The sequence below is a fragment of the Gobio gobio genome (assembly GCF_949357685.1).
Source record: "Gobio gobio genome assembly, chromosome: 6".
Lineage (NCBI taxonomy): Eukaryota > Metazoa > Chordata > Actinopteri > Cypriniformes > Gobionidae > Gobio > Gobio gobio.
In genome coordinates, this window is record NC_137102.1 from 52,099,026 (window position 1) to 52,114,384 (window position 15,359).

Consider the following 15,359-nt stretch of genomic DNA (forward strand, 5'->3'; position numbering starts at 1 on the left):
TTGATGGAAGAGTTCAAAGGTTTTAATTAATGTTATTTTAAAGAGAAAGCAAAGGTTTGTCTTTGGAAAGAAGAGGATTTGCTTGTTTGAGACAATATGGATGAGTCTGATCTAGAACAATCCCCAAGCTCAGCTCAAAAAGACTTGAGTGAGGTTGCTGTTCGTTTGAAAGCCTCTAGAGCAGGCAAGATGGCACACCTTACAAGACGAATGAATATTGTTAACTCTTTGATGACTGATGCTGAATATCTTGAAGAAGTAAAGGGGAACATGTTGAAGTTCAATGAAATGCTTGATGAATTCAAGTCACTTCAAGAATCTTATGTACAAGTGTTAAATGAAGAGGATAAAGTTGAAGACTTGAAAGCCTGGTATGAACCAAGAATGAACCAAGTTGATATGTTTGTTTCTAATGTTGAGAAGTGGATGTCCACTATTCAAGAACCTGACTCTCAAACTAGTACTCAAGTTTCTTCTGCTCTAAAGGTGACTGAACAGCTAAATGAAGATAACATCTCAGTGGTTTCATCTCTACGTAGCATTTCATCTGTACGTAGCAGTAGATCAAGCAGATCGAGTGTGTCAACATCAGCTTCAGCGCGTATCTGTGCAGAGGCAGAGAGGGCAGCTTTACTTGCCAAAGCCGATGCATTGCAACGAAAACATGCTATAGAGAAAAAAGAAGAGGAACTTCGAAAGATGAAGGAGATGTGGGAAGTTCAAACTGAAATTGCAGCCAACGCAGCAAAAATTGAGTATTTCAAGAGTGTTGAAAACCCTGTAACAAATGGAAATGCAGTCACAAAAGATGCCATGAATGTGTATTGTGAGGAGAAGACGAAAGAAACTCCATCCAGTGCAACAAATGCACAAGAGGTGCGTCCAAAAGAGACTGCTGTTCATGCACAACTTTCTACAGCACCAAGACATTCTTATCCTCAGAACGGCAATACAATTCATCATGGCAACTCTATGATTGCTGATTCCAAATCATCTGCCCAAATCTCTCATACAGCTCAGTCAAGACCACTACAAAGTATTCACTCAATGTCATCTAATGTCACACAAGGGCCTGATCTTGCTACAGTTCTTCAAAGACAAAACAACTTGACAGACATGCTTGTGAAACAACAACTTCTTTCCACCTTACCAAGAGGAGAAATGCCAATCTTTAATGGAGACATTCTGCAGTACAGGTCATTCCTTCACTCTTTTGAACACAGCATTGAGAGTAAAACTGATGATAATGCAGACAGGCTGCACTTTCTCATTCAGTACACAAGGGGGCTACCACAGGAACTCGTAAGAAGTTGCCAACACATATCACAGGGCAGAGGTTACCAAAAGGCAAAACAGCTATTGAAAGAACACTTTGGTAATGCATATAGGATTTCATGTGCTTATATTGAGAGAGCCCTCTCATGGCCTTCAATAAAATCAGAAGATCCAAAGGCTTTACAGGCATTTGCACTGTTTCTTAGAAGCTGCTGCAATGGTATGGAAGACTTGGAGTTCATGAAAGAATTGGACACAGTCTCCAATATGAGGAGTATTGCTCTCAAGCTCCCATACAAGCTCAGAGAGAGGTGGCGCACAAAGGCGTTTGAGTTGCAAGAACAGAGGAGTAACAAGGTAAAGATGGTAGATCTTGTCAGCTTCATTGAAAAACAAGCTAACACTGTCTCAGATCCAATATTTGGTGATATCCAAGACTCAAGCCCAGGTAAAGGAAAGCCCAAAGTCTTAGTGAAGCCCAAAGCCAAAGGCAGTTTTGCGACCAACGTGCATGTGAACTCACCACAGACCACATCTAGGGATTCACAGCCATCATGTTGTTTCTACTGTAACAATGGACATGAGTTGATGTCATGCTTGCAGTTTGAAAAGCAGCCACACAGGGAAAAGATAAACTTCATAAGACAGAATGGAATCTGTTTTGGGTGCCTAACCAAAGAGGGACATGTGAGTAAAGACTGCACAAAACATCTTATCTGCACCGTATGCAACAAACAGCATCCAAGTGTGTTACACATCAAACCCTTGAAATCATCAAAACAACTAAAGACAACACCTGTGAGTAGCACACAGGTGTCCCTTCAAGGTAGTAAGCATACTGGAGTCAGAAACACTCAGAGTTACACAGAGTGTTTGTTGTCGATAGTACCTGTACAGGTTAAAAGTTCTAAAGGAAGTAGGATTCTGCACACATATGCCTTTCTTGATCCTGGTAGCTCGGCAAGCTTCTGCACTGAGGATCTTATGAGAGAACTCAACATTACTGGAAGAAGGACCAATATTCTTCTTAGAACAATGAGCCAGGAGAAGTCTGTGCCCTCTTACATTGTCAGTGGGTTGGAAGTCTCTTCATTGGAAGAAAATAACTTTATTCCATTACCAGAAGTCTACACACAACAAAGCATGCCCGTTGACACCTGTAACATTCCCACCAGGAAAGAACTGTCTAAATGGCCTTACCTGAGTCAGGTACAGTTACCTAGGATTCCATCCAAGGTGGAGTTGTTGATTGGAAGCAATTCTCCCAAAGCCATTGAACCTTGGAAAGTCCTTAACCTCTTAACAAGCGCCCCATTTTTGTGGAATTTTTTGAAAACGATATACCCAAATGAAAATGTCTGCAGCTCTTAAACCCTATGGTCTATATTCATAAACCTGGTCTTATTTTAAACTAGACACTTGAAATATTGCTACCCAAGAGTCATAATAACTCAAAGTAATATGGGAACAGAGTAATATACATGTAAATATACATGTAAGTGACTCACGTTTTTTGTTTTTTGTTTTCATTTAGGGAAAAAAATATTATAATTTAATGTTAAGAGCCTGAAAATAACTTAAATATAAAACTGAATGTCTAATCATGTCATGATTCAAATATGAGGATGATTCTCTCAGTAATGTAGCTTCTGTGAGCTTTTATGTCAAGAAAAGTCTAGGCGTCATTTCAAAAAGGCCATTTATTTCAGAACATTTGCTATTGTAAAGAGTAGTTTTTCATTCAAATAAATCTGCAATAAACTGCAATATATTACTAATTATAATGGATAAACAGTTACTGAAAAACTAAAGCAACTATTTACAGAGATTACAAAGTGTAAAAAACTCATTTAGCTGATGGGAAGCGTCAGTGAGAGACAGCGCGCTCTCCACTACAGTTGCGCCATGGAGAACGCGCAGCGAGCGCGCAAACAGTATTCACCAAAGCCTACTTACGCAAACTGCGCAAGATAATGCCTTTTGATTGGTTACTAAGTCCATCAATCAAACCTTTGTTGAAAAGGCATTGGCTGGGCACCGAGTGCCTTTATCCAACGAAAACCATGGGCGCAATGATTGACAGCTCACCAAGCCTGTAAAGCGCTTCCTCTATATGATGCATCCCAGAAGAGTCTCTGATTGAAGGAGAGAGACGAGGGTTGAACCATTGCACGTGGGAGAAGCCATTCTAGCAGGGGGAGTTTGCCAGACACGGAATAGAATCGATATTTCATTGAAAATGGACATGATTGATCACGCTAACTCAAAACTCTCTTGCAAACAACGGAGGATTTTTAGTTTTTTCCCTATTTTTTCGTTGTTTTGGATTAAAAAGTGGGATGCATTTTGAAGAGTGGACTCTTACACAGAGATGTATGCGGGTGTTTATTGGATTCGTCCGATCTGATCTGAACGACAGGAGATGAAAGATGAGTAACGCTGATATTTTGCTTATGTTTACATGGCAGGTCCTTTAGTGTTTCATTTAACCCTTTCCTCTCTGGTGTATTTATTGCAAAAACAAGTTCAGAACATGAATCTTGAGTGTTTTAGCTTTCAAATGATGCATAGTTTGTGATAGTTGATTGAATATTTTGTATAAAACAAAAGTTAATAAAAGTACACACCCCCCCACTTCCGTCAACCCCCCCGTCCACGAACCGGTGCGGGTTAAGAAGTTAATAGCCAAGGGGATGGGCCCTACGCAGTTAAGACCCTGCTAGGATGGGTTATTAATGGTCCTCTACAAGGCAAAGGCACAGCAAACAGGAGTAGCATCTGTGATAGTGTTGTTGTTAACAGAATTGCTGTGTTAAGCTTGGAAGAAATGTTGATGCAACAATACAACCATGATTTTAACGAGAGGTCAAGAGAAGACAAGGCTGAAATGTCTGTTGAAGACAAAAGATTCATCAAGATTGCAGAAGAGTCAATCAAGTTGAAAGATGGACATTACACTCTTGATCTACCTTTCAGGAAATATGACACCGTGCTGCCTAACAATTATCAAGTGGCAGAACAGAGACTTCAAAGTTTGAAAAGAAAGTTCAAAAGGAATGAACAATTCAGAGTAGATTATACTGAATTTCTAACAGAAGTCATAAATAAGGGCTATGCTGAAGTGGTGCCACAACAAGAGCTAAAAAGAACAGATGGTAAATTGTGGTACATCCCACATCATGGTGTATACCATCCGCAAAAGCAGACCATAAGAGTAGTCTTTGACTGTGGTGCTAACTTTCAAGGTAAATCCCTCAACTCGGAACTTCTTCAGGGTCCTGATTTGACCAGCACACTTTTCAATGTCCTCACCAGATTTCGCCAAGAGCCTGTAGCGGTTATGACGGATATCAAAGCAATGTTCCACCAGGTCAGAGTGTCAAGATCAAATGTTGACTTCCTGCGATTCCTTTGGTGGCCAGGTGGTGATGTCAGTATGCCTGCTGTGGAACATCGAATGGTGGTCCATCTATTTGGGGCGGTCTCATCCCCCAGTTGTGCTAACTTTGCTCTAAGGCAAACAGCCAAAGATAACAAAGACTGTTTTCGAAGTGAGGTAACAAGCACCGTTGAGAACAACTTCTATGTAGATGATTGCTTGAAGTCACTTCCAACAGAGCATGAAGCAGTAGAGCTGGTAAAAGACCTTGCATCTCTCTGTCAAATAGGAGGATTCCACCTCACAAAGTGGGTGAGTAACAATCGCACTGTTCTTGCACACATTCCTAAGGAAGACCGAGCTCTGAATGTAAAGACATTGGATCTCGACAGGGAAAAGCTTCCCACTGAAAGAGCTCTTGGATTGTTGTGGTGCGTGGAGGATGATGTGTTTAAGTTCAACATCACTGTCAAGTGCAGATCCCACACCCGAAGAAACTTACTATCAGTTGTGAGTTCAATATATGATCCACTTGGATTTTTGAGTCCCTTTACTCTACCTGCCAAATTACTTCTCCAAGACCTCTGTAGGAGTAAATGTGGTTGGGACGAGGAAATACCACAGGCTGCAGTAGATAAGTGGACAACTTGGATAAAGGATCTTGATGAGATACAAGATTTCAGAGTGGCACGTTGTGTAAAACCAACTGGGTTTGGAACGTTGAAGCAAGCAGAGCTGCATCATTTCTCCGATGCCAGTGAACAAGGATACGGCATAGTGAGTTATTTGAGACTGACCGATGATATGTGCACTGTACATGTGTCTTTCATGGTGGGGAAAGCCAGAGTGGCCCCACTTAAGCAAGTCACAATTCCACGTCTAGAACTTACAGCCGCAGTGCTAGCGGTCAGAGTGGATATCATGTTAAGGAGGGCATTGGAGCTAGATCTGAAAACCTCGACATTTTGGACTGATAGTCAGTCAGTGCTGAAATATGTTGCAAATGAGAATGCAAGATTCCACACATTTGTAGCTAATAGGATCTCTGTCATTAGGGAAAACACAGATGTTGCACAGTGGAAATTCATTAGAACAAAGCAGAACCCTGCTGACCTAGCATCAAGAGGGGTGAGTGCCAGCACATTGGTGAAGTGCAAAGAGTGGATCCATGGACCAGACTTTCTATGGAAGAAAAAAGAGGAATGGCCTAAAGAGTCCATGGTACCCATGTCTCTATCTCTACATTATCTTGAGGTTAAAAGGAACACCACTGTGTATAGTACTGTCATTAAAGACAATGGAAATCCTACCTGCCAACTACTTAACTACTTCTCAAGTTGGACAAAGCTGAAGATGGCGGTAGCATCGTTCTTGAAGTTCAAGTATATCCTTTGCTTGCTCAGTGCAAAAAGAAAAGAAATACAGGCAACCTGCGTGAATAAGGACACTCAGAGCCAAAACAAGGTATGCGGTGAAATGAAAGCGTTCAGGACATCACTTGGAGGACAGTCCATAACCCTGGATGATCTCTTGAAAGCTGAAAAGGCCATCGTGGAATTTTGCCAGAGACAAAGGTATTCGGAGGAAATGTCAAGAATTGAAAAGGCATCATTTGTTGGAAAGCGCTTGAATAGATGTACAAGCTAGATCCTGTGGTGGAAGATGGAATTTTGAGGGTTGGTGGAAGATTGGACAAGTCTGCAATGCCTGATGAGTCAAAGCGACCAATTATACTTCCAAAAGATCTTCACATCTCCACACTTATTCTTCAACACATACACAAACAGCTTGGACATGCTGCCAGAAACCATGTTCTCTCACACCTAAGAAAGAAATATTGGATTATTAGTGCCAATTCTGCAGCCCGAAAAGTTATTTCTAAATGTGTGGTGTGCAAGCGTGTAAGAGGAAAGATAGGAGAGCAAAAGATGGCAGATTTACCAAAGGAAAGACTACAAGCTGATCTTCCACCTTTCAGCAATGTTGGCGTTGACTACTTTGGACCTTTCAAGACAAAAAGAGGTAGAAGTCAATTAAAAAGGTATGGAGTCATTTTCACTTGCATGACAAGCAGAGCGGTTCACCTAGAGATGGCTCACTCACTGAGCACCGATTCCTGCATTGACGCTTTAAGACGATTCATAGCCAGAAGAGGTCAAGTACTGCATATTCGGTCTGACAACGGTACTAACCTGGTGGGTGCAAAAAGAGAGTTACAGAATTCACTTTCAGAATGGAACCAAAGCAGAATTCAGAAGGCAATGCTCCAAAAAGGAATTCAGTGGACATTCAATCCTCCATCAGCTTCACATCATGGCGGAGTTTGGGAGAGACTCATTCGAATGGTGCGGCAGATCTTATGCTCTATTCTACAACAACACACCCTGGATGATGAAGAACTACAAACACTCTTTTGTGAGATAGAAGCTATCTTGAATAGTCGTCCCATTACCACATTGTCTGATGACCATCATGATCTGGAACCTCTGACACCAAATCACATTCTCCTTTTAAAGTCTAGCCCTACATTGCCACCTGGATTGTTTCAAAGGTCAGATGTATACATCAGACGTCGTTGGAGGCAAGTACAATATTTAGCAGACCTGTTTTGGAAGAGGTGGTCACAAGAATACTTACCATTACTGCAGGAACGTCAAAGGTGGTTTACTGCTAAAAGAGGTCTGCAGAAAGGAGATATTGTGCTAGTCGTGGACAGTTCAGCACCTCGTGGATCGTGGCCTATTGGAAGAGTAACAGAAGTTCTACCTGATTCCAAAGGACTCATAAGAACTGTTAAACTTAAGACAAAGACTGGTTTCTTGGAAAGACCTATTACGAAACTTTGCCTGCTAATAGAAGATGCAGAAGATTAGGTCTGAAAAAATAGAAGTGACAACTGAATAAGGAGGAGTATTCATTTTTTTTGTATAGACACATTTGGCTCCATTTACATTTATTTTATTGTAATTGATGCTTTAACCCTCAATTAGGGGCCGGGTGTAGGAGCCATAGTTACTAGTTTATTTAATTTTTATCGATTTGTTCATTTAAATATAATTTTTGTTGTTGTATTATTAATTGTTTATTTCTTTGAGTGTGTGCCCTCTATAGGTGAGAGGAAAGTTTAAAGGATATGCCACCCCTGACAGGATGGGGGCGCTGGTGCAAGAGCACACAGTTTTTGACCGTACACATGGGGAAAGACAGAAAGCAGCCTTGGAGTTGTTTGTTTGATTTATGCTACAATGCATCTTTATTTTTGATTTAATAAACTTCAGTTATCGTTTTGAAACATCAACAAGCCTCTTTGGATCTATTCATGCTATTTTGCACGCGTCAGAAGTATTGCACCATCACCTCTCACAGTGGCCAAGAAACAAGGGACAAAATTGGAAATTTGAAGCTTGTTTAGCCGCTACAATCACTGTATCATGATACCATTGATATGATGGCCAAAACTATTTTCTATGCAAATAGAGTCCTATGCAAGTCCTATGCAATTATTCTTGCCTCACTGAATGCCGAAAAGTGTCCTCCTTTTTGGTGCTAAATTATTAAATTGTATATAAAAAAAGGCATTTTAGCACATAATTCAAAATGGCTGACAGCCAAAATGGCCGATATGGTAAAATTATATCAGACGACTCGACATGCCGTCCTGAATCTAACGAGACCTCTTTTATGATTTTTGGACAAATGGTTCAGAAGTCATAAGCAAAAATAGCCATTTTTCGTATCTCCGGACCAGTAGGTGGCGCTTTACCGAAACGCTGCATGTTACCTCAAGTCATGCTTATGACATGTACCAAGTTTGGTTTGAATACGATAAAGCGTTGCAGAGATATAGCCTTTAGTGTATTTTTGCAACCGCTACGTAAAATTTGTTTGCAAGTTTATCAAAAACGATTTGACAAATCAACTTGAATTCAACATGGTCTGAAGATGATATGGTTACATTTTTATGCAAATCGGACAAAGTTCGCAAAAGTAGGTTTTTCAGAAAATTCAAAATGGCGGGAAAATTCTATGGCGGAACATGACGTCATAGGGTACTATCAAATTGTCTTGAGCCAAGGAATCAGAGAAACAAATTATTTTGTTTCTGGCCCTTAGGGTTCAAAAGTTATTAGCTTAAACATGAGTGCAAATTTGGACAAGTGGTGGCGCTAGAGGGATTGCGTCAGAGACTCCAAATTTTCAATACGGTTCTATGGGCTGCCATAGATTTAATAGATTTCAATAGGTGCCTTCGCACCTTCTGTGCTTGGCCCCTAATTAAAGAAAATATGAGGCAAAAGTTTCTTAAACTAAAATCACATGATCTATCACGGGAGTTTAAAGCAGCACTGTACAGAAGCATATGTCCTCACTGAAAGGGTAAGGATATGTGGGCTTCAGCTTCAGTCATCTCATCTGTCTCACACTCTCACTTCTCTCTCTATTTCTCTATAAGCTAAACAGGCCTAGCCTGGTCTTATAGACTCTCGTACATTTAATTTGTTCAGAGAGTCTGGCCATTCTCCATTGACAATCGTTAACTTCCTTGAAGGGTACTCTGTTGAAGTTTAAAACTATTGGATCTGCCCAGAGCCACTCTGGATCTGCCCTAACCAGGGGTGGAAATTTGGTACACGGGGGGAGGGAGTCCGGGGAGTGAATTTTGAGGGGGGAAGGAGTTCCAGTTGAAAATTTTTTTTTTAGATTTTTTTGGAAATTTAAAGGATTTCTATATTTTAGCCACTCAATAGTCTACAATATAATAGCCACATAAACATAATGTAATGTATAATAATAAAAAGGTAGCAAGATATTCTGTGATAATGGCTGCACAATCGACTTTTGTGATTGGCCAATACCGGTAGACTGCAGCCAATGGAAATGCTTCTCCATCGGTGCGCGTATTATTCCTCACATAACTTCAAAGCAGACCGCTTGAGGCAAATTATCTGGAATGATGAACTGTGACCGAAAAACTGAATAGAAACTGTTACTTTAACAGATGCCATCAGGGACGTCGTTAGGCTTATTTTAGGGGGACTGAAGCTACCCCAAAATGTTCCTAAGCCCCCCTAAATGATAATAAGACCAACAATAACAATTTGATTTATCAATAACCGTATCCTCATTCATATTTAGACGCAACAAATGATGTATATCCAGCTACAAAAAATAGCCGAAAAGTCGGAAGTTGGACAGAAGTACAAAGAGTGTGAACTGTGTGAACTGTGGCAGCTTTCAGAGCATTGCAGACTGGAGCGCTACTAGGTTCGTCGTTACCAAGGTTATAATCATTAACGAAAAAACGTAAACTAGGTGGGTTGTCGTTAACTGAAATAAAAATAAAAACGAGGCATTACAAAAAAACGATAACTAAACAAATCTGTAATGTGTGTTTGGCAAAACTAACTAAAATAAAATTATAGATTAAATGTCCTTAGTTTTCATCTTTATCAATGGCTGAATCCGAAATCGCCCCCTATACCCTCATTCACTATTCCCTACATTAGTCCACTGATATAGTCCACTTGAGGGAGGGAATGAAAATGAGTGAGTGAATTCGGACACTGAGTGAGCCGGAAGGGCTGCCGCTTTTGCAGTTTCTGCTTGCAGTTTATTTGAAACGTAGCAAACCGGCACTCCAGTAATAATGATAAGATTTATCTCGAACTCTGCCGTGGAAACGTGCATGTATAAACCTTAAACAAACAATTTAATAATCAATTTAAAATGAATGTATACCTGTATGCATGATATTGCGCTGGGCCAGTGCAGTTTGGAAGATGGATGGATGATGGATTCGCCATCTCCTGGCAGAAATCTCCCCCAATACACTTAAACAGGGCACTATTTGAGGGAACAGCCATTTGTAGTGGTGTCCGAAACCATAGTGGACGTTCTTGAGTGCACTCATTCAACCCCAGAATGCACCGCTATAACGAGTTTACAGCCAATGTACGCTCAATGGCTAGAGAATACCCATAATGCACTGTGAGAGTCACGTCGCGCGTCGAATGAATTCCCGCGTCTCGCCAGGAGATGGCATCTACAGCGGAATCCTATAGGTGTAAATTTCTTTATAATTAATTATTTAATTGTTGTTCCCTTTCAGTCGGTCACTACGACGTACGTCGGTAATAACCGACGAATTGGGATCACTTCAGAGAGCCCCTATCAGCTTCGAGAACTTAAGAACAGGCCAATGAACAATTGGCGTGCGAGATTTGCATCTCGCGCTCCGCCCCGCGCCGCGGGTATAAACAGGAAGCGAGAGCATCGCACTGACGTCATTCACTTCGGAGCCTAACCGGCGTTTGAAGTCTACAGACTGCTTCCTGATTATTCAGCGAAGAACTATTACAAGAACAACAGAGAAGAGGATCGTGTGTGTTGGTGTGACGGTGCTTTCCAGCGGGACCGCGAACTCAAAGCTGCGAGGAACAACTGCTGTTATCACAGCAAGAGAGCTTGTTGGTATCGGTGGGCGTTCCTTCTGAGTGCAAACACAGGCTGCACTATCCCCTGTGTGTTGCCGCGGTTTCCCTGGGTGCTTCAGCACTCTCTTAAAAGAGCGTTTCCTCACAAAAAGAGCAACATTTCTGGATGCGGTCGTTCCCTCTCGCCCGCTGACGGCCACACTCACTGCATCACGTGCCTGGGCTTACAGCACGCTGAGGCAGCGTTTGTGAATAGCTCGTGTTCTCACTGCGGGAACATGACTATTGCGGTGCTTAGGTCGAGACTCACCTACCTCCGGGAAGGCGGAGTCCCCCTCCCCATACCTCGATCTAGAGCTATCCCTAACCAGGATAGACCTACTTCGACGGATGGCCGGGGTGATCTGAGGATTACATTCAGGACAAACCCGCCTAGTGTCCCTACGCAGGTCCCTGAACCCTCTCAAGCACCGCTGCCGGTGGCGCCACCGGAAGAGATCGCTGGTCCCGCCCACGGGCGCCCAGTCATCTCTTTCGGAGCGCCCGCGGACGAGCAGATGTCGATCGCAGCATCGGAGGGGGAGTTCCAGTCCTCAGAGGATGAGGATTCAGCTGTACTGCCTCCCTCTGGGAGAGTGGCAACGGCTGAGTTGGACCCTGAGTTGACGGCTATGCTTTCCCGGGCCGCCGAAAAGGTCGGGCTTGTGTGGAACCCTCCACCACGTCCCGAACCTTCTAGGTTGGATGATTGGTTCCTGGGGGGGGGTCGCGCTGGTTCTCAGCGTCCCGCCCCAGTGCCATTCTTCTCGGAGGTGCATGAGGAGCTTTCCAGGTCGTGGACGACACCCTTCAGTGCCAGAAACAGACCTGGAGGCTCCTCCCTCCTCACTACCCTTGACGGTGGACAGGCCAAGGGTTACGAGAGGATCCCGCCAGTCGAACGCGCCGTCGCGATGCAGCTGCGTCCGGCGACCGCCTCCGAGTGGCGTGGTGATCCTCGTCTCCCGTCCAAAGCCTGTAGGTTTTCGTCCAGTCTAACTGCGAAGGCCTACAGGTCCTGCGGACAGGCCGCGTCTGCCTTGCATGCCATGGCGTTGCTTCAGGTGCACCAAGCCCAAGCACTCATGGACATGCACGAGGGTGGGTCTGACCCAGAGCTCTTCCGGGAGCTCCGGGCGGCAAAGGACCTCGCCCTCCGGGCGACGAAAGTTACCGCCCGTTCCGTGGGTCAGGCGATGTCCACCTTAGTGGTCCAGGAACGGCATCTCTGGCTCAACCTGGCCGACATGAGGGAGACTGACAAGAACCGGTTCCTGGACTCCCCCATATCGTCGGCCGGGTTGTTAGGCGACGCGGTCGAGAATTTCGCCCAGCAATTCTCGGCCGCCCAGAAGCAGACGGAGGCCATCAAACACATCCTGCACCGGCGGCCCGCTGCTGCCTCCACCCAGCCGCCGGCTGCAGCACCTCCGCCTGCCCGTCGCCGAGGACGTCCTCCTGCGGCCGCCCCCGCTCCCGCCCCAGCCCAGCAGCAGCCTTCCACCGGCCGTGGGCGTGGAGCCGGTCGTGGGAAGAACGTCCAGCCCGCTCAGGCCGCTGCCAAGCCAGGTGGTAAGCGCCGTCGGAAGAGACCCTGAGACGGGCCGCCCAGAGATGGAGGAAACTGCTCTTCAGGAGATGGCTGCAGCACCACTCCTTCCCCCGGTGGAGGGCCGGGGGAACCCCATTTTTCTTTCTGTTCCGCCACTGGCCCCAGTGCCAGTGGCACCCAAATTCTCAATAAAAGAGCGGTTTCTAACATCTCTGGGTGCCAAGAGAGCGCGTCTGGCGGTATGCGACGCTACCATGCCTCGTACCCCTCAGACACCTCTCTCCTCGCCAACAGGGGGCGTCGGTTGTGCGGACGCACACAAAGTGCCTCCCCACGCTCGCCCGTCCCCTCAGCGGATGCAGGTCGTGTGTCAGACCCAGACCCCTGCACGGACCACTCCCATGTCGTCCTGGGGCCCCTGCGTTCCGCTGCGCTGCCCCGCTCCGGGTACGTCCGTGGTGCCGATGATCCCGCTTGCTCGGTCTCTGGGGGCCTGGCTAGCGCTCCCCAGCCCGTCTCGCTGGATCATCCGCACCATCAGACTCGGCTATGCGATTCAGTTCGCCCGGCGTCCCCCGAAGTTCAGGGGTGTCCACTTCACTTCTATACCGAAGGAGGGCGCCCCCGTGCTTCAGGCGGAGATCGCTGTCCTATTGGCGAAGGACGCGATAGAGCCGGTCCCTCCAGCCGATATGAAGTCCGGGTTCTACAGCCCGTACTTCATTGTACCCAAGAAAGGTGGCGGGTTACGACCGATCATGGACCTGCGTTACCTGAACCGCTCCCTCCACAGGATGCCGTTCCGAATGTTAACCCAGAAACGCATCTTCAGATGCATCCGTCCCCAGGATTGGTTTGCAGCGATCGACCTGAAGGACGCGTACTTTCATGTCTCGATTCTCCCTCGACACAGACCGTTTTTACGCTTTGCTTTCGACGGACGGGCATACCAGTACAAAGTCCTACCCTTCGGGTTGTCCCTGTCGCCCCGTGTCTTCACGAAAGTCGCGGAGGCGGCCATTGCTCCCATGAGAGAGCGTGGTGTTCGCATCCTCAACTATCTCGACGACTGGCTGATTCTTGCCCAGTCGCGGGAGCAGTTGTGCGAACACAGGGACATGGTGCTCCGGCACCTCAGCCAGTTGGGTCTTCGGGTCAACTGGGAGAAGAGCAAACTCTGTCCCGTACAGAGGATCTCTTTTCTCGGGATGGAGATCGACTCGGTCGCCATGACTGCGCGCCTCACAGAGGAGCGCGTCCAGTCGGTGCTGAGCTGCTTGAGTACGCTCAAACGCAGTACAGCGGTTCCACTGAAACATTTTCAGAGGCTCCTGGGGCATATGGCAGCAGCAGCCGCAGTAACGCCGCTAGGGCTGCTCCATATGAGACCGCTTCAGCACTGGCTACACGACCGAGTCCCGAGATGGGCGTGGCACAGCGGGTCCCTCCGTGTCCAAGTGACGCCGAGATGCCGCCAAACCCTCACCCCGTGGTCGGACCCTTCGTTTCTACGGGCAGGAGTGCCTCTAGAACAAGTGTCCAGGCATCATGTTGTCTCCACGGATGCCTCACCCACGGGTTGGGGTGCCACGTACAACGGGCTTGCAGTATCGGGTCTGTGGACGGGGCCCCAACTGCAATGGCATATCAATTGCCTAGAGTTGCTGGCAGTTCGTCTTGCTCTCAGCCGCCTCAAAGGGTCGCTCAAAGACAAGCACGTTCTGGTCCGGACGGACAGCACGACGGCCGTTGCGTACATCAACAAACAAGGTGGTGTACGCTCCCGCCGTTTGTCCCAACTCGCCCGCCATCTCCTCCTGTGGAGTCAGAAGCATCTGAGGTCCCTTCGTGCTATCCACATTCCGGGCCTGCTCAACCGTGCGGCCGACGAGCTGTCGCGGTTGCCAGTGCTTCCCGGAGAGTGGCGACTCCACCCCCAGGTGGTCCAGCTGATTTGGAGTCGCTTTGGGGCCGCACAGATCGATCTGTTTGCCGCCCACGACACGACCCACTGCCAGTTGTTCTATTCCCTGTCCGAGGGGACCCTCGGCACGGATGCACTGGCACACAGCTGGCCCCGGGCTCTGCGCAAATATGCGTTTTCCCCAGTGAGCCTTCTTGCACAGACTCGCAAGGTCAGGGAGGACGAGGAGCAACTCCTCTTGGTAGCTCCGTACTGGCCCAACAGGACGTGGCTCCCGGAACTAGTGCTCCTCGCGACAGCACCTCCTTGGCCCATTCCTCTGAGGCAGGACCTTCTGTCTCAGAGACGGGGCACCCTATGGCACCCGCGTCCAGACCTCTGGAAACTCCATGTCTGGTCCCTGGACGGGACGCGGAGGTTCTAGGTGACCTACCGCAAGCGGTAGTCGACACCATCGCTTCCGCCAGAGCCCCCTCTACGAGACGGCTATATGCGGTGAAGTGGAACCTGTTCGTCGACTGGTGCTCTTCTCGCCGAGAAGACCCCCGGAAATGTTCAATCGGATCTGTGCTATCTTTTCTTCAAGACGGGTTGGAGAGAATGCTGTCTCCCTCCACCCTCAAGGTATATGTTGCCGCCATCGCCGCAAGCCATGACCTCGTTAATGGTGAGTCCTTAGGCAAGCATGATCTGATCGTCAGGTTCCTAAGGGGAGCGAGGAGACTAAATCCTCCTCGCCCTTCTTCTATACCCTCT